Source organism: Olea europaea, unplaced genomic scaffold (genome assembly GCF_002742605.1).
Source record: "Olea europaea var. sylvestris unplaced genomic scaffold, O_europaea_v1 scaffold23843, whole genome shotgun sequence".
Classification (NCBI taxonomy): Eukaryota; Viridiplantae; Streptophyta; class Magnoliopsida; order Lamiales; family Oleaceae; genus Olea; species Olea europaea.
In genome coordinates this window covers 1-1591 of record NW_019241993.1, presented here as the reverse complement: position 1 = coordinate 1591, position 1591 = coordinate 1, and the positions used below count along the sequence as shown (strand labels likewise).

At 34.7% G+C, this 1591-nt stretch overlaps 1 pseudogene; it reads right to left on the bottom strand.

Moving 5' to 3' along the window:
• Positions 1-683: 683 nt before the first annotated feature.
• Positions 684-1583, bottom strand: LOC111381852 (annotated as a pseudogene).
• Positions 1584-1591: the final 8 nt, after the last annotated feature.

Genomic DNA, 1591 nt, shown 5'->3' with positions numbered 1-1591 from the left:
GTCACGAGCCAAACCCAAAAAATAAGGCAAATGATGGAAAGTAGGCTAAAAAATGCGTAAAAAGGGGAAAAAAAATTTGTCACGTCCAAAGAAGGTGATTTTCTTTCCATTTTCATAGATCCAATTTGATTCTCTAGAAATCAATACACATCAACAAGATCTCAACCCCCAATTTGGGGCATAAACCTGACAACTTCTAGTATTTATTTACGTCATGCTTATAGGTGACAACATAATTCCACGTCAACACACTTTATTTTCTTTTATCTTATGCCCTTTCTTTTCTTTAGGGTACATGGATTTGTTTCTATTTTATTTTTTTGGATGGAAGTTTGTTTCTAATCTTATAGGGATAATTAATTTCTTTTAATGTACTAAAATGTGCATTGCAATTATGGTAATACAAATGAAAAATTATATTTAAATTTAAAAAACTCCAGCGGGACTTAAATGTGCATTGCTTGAATTGATAGAAAGATGCAGAGTCAAACTTGAAGTCTATGTGTAGTTGGCTGGTTTATTAAGCCATGGCCTATGCATGAGGCACGTGAAATATCACAGCACGATATAAAATTGTTACAATTACTTAATTAGAATTTATCTTAAAAAAATTAACTTATAACGAGAAGAAGTTCAACGTGCTTATAAATCCAAAAGCATTCGTACTACGATTGATATGCGAGTCAAAAGTACTATTACATAATGTGATCAAAGTAAACGAATATCAATCTTATAATCTAGTTTATGTAAATTTATTGAATTATTTTCCAAAAGAACATCAATCTTATAATCTAGTTTATGTAACCTACAAAAAGTTTCATTTTTTATGCAAAGGAACAATCTTTGATAGGCCAATGCCAGTTTTCGTGCAGTAAACATAGAAGCTGCATATTCTCTGCATGTTTTTCCACTCTGCAATAGCCTATTTGATTCCTCAGACACAATCAATTCCAATGCCTCGGACAATGATTCGACATTAGGCGAAAACATGATACCAAATTCATCCTTAACCACAATTGTCCCTTTAATACTGGAAATCTTGATGCCATAACTGGTTTTCCAATCATCATAGCCTCCATTAGTGTAATATCATTCCCTTGTGGCCAAAGCGTCGTATTAACAAAAAATGTTGATTGCATTGTAAAAAGCACGTAATTCGGATGGATTCATGGATCCGAGAACAATCGCTTGAGGCCCTAAATCTTTGTACAATTGTTGCCATGGACCAGAACCTGCCACGATTAAAAGTAGACATTGGGGTATTTTAGCTTGAGCTTTGAATAGGCCTTGTGTAAAAGGGAATGGCCTTTGTCCTTCACTAGTCTTCCTTCAACCCCTAGAACTATACTAGCATTTTGTGGGATACCAATTTTGGATCTGAATTCTTGGCCTAATCTTAAATCTTCACAAAAATCATCCCCATCGACTCCATTGATTATCACATGGACACGTTTAGGGGGAATTTGGTGGACGTCCCTTAGCATTTCGCTACAACCATCACTTGTAGCCACATGGTGTGCATAATTTCTGAAAAATCGAATTTCGTTTAAGACTTTTGGGATTACTCCTTATAGGCTGTTGAAGGTAGAGA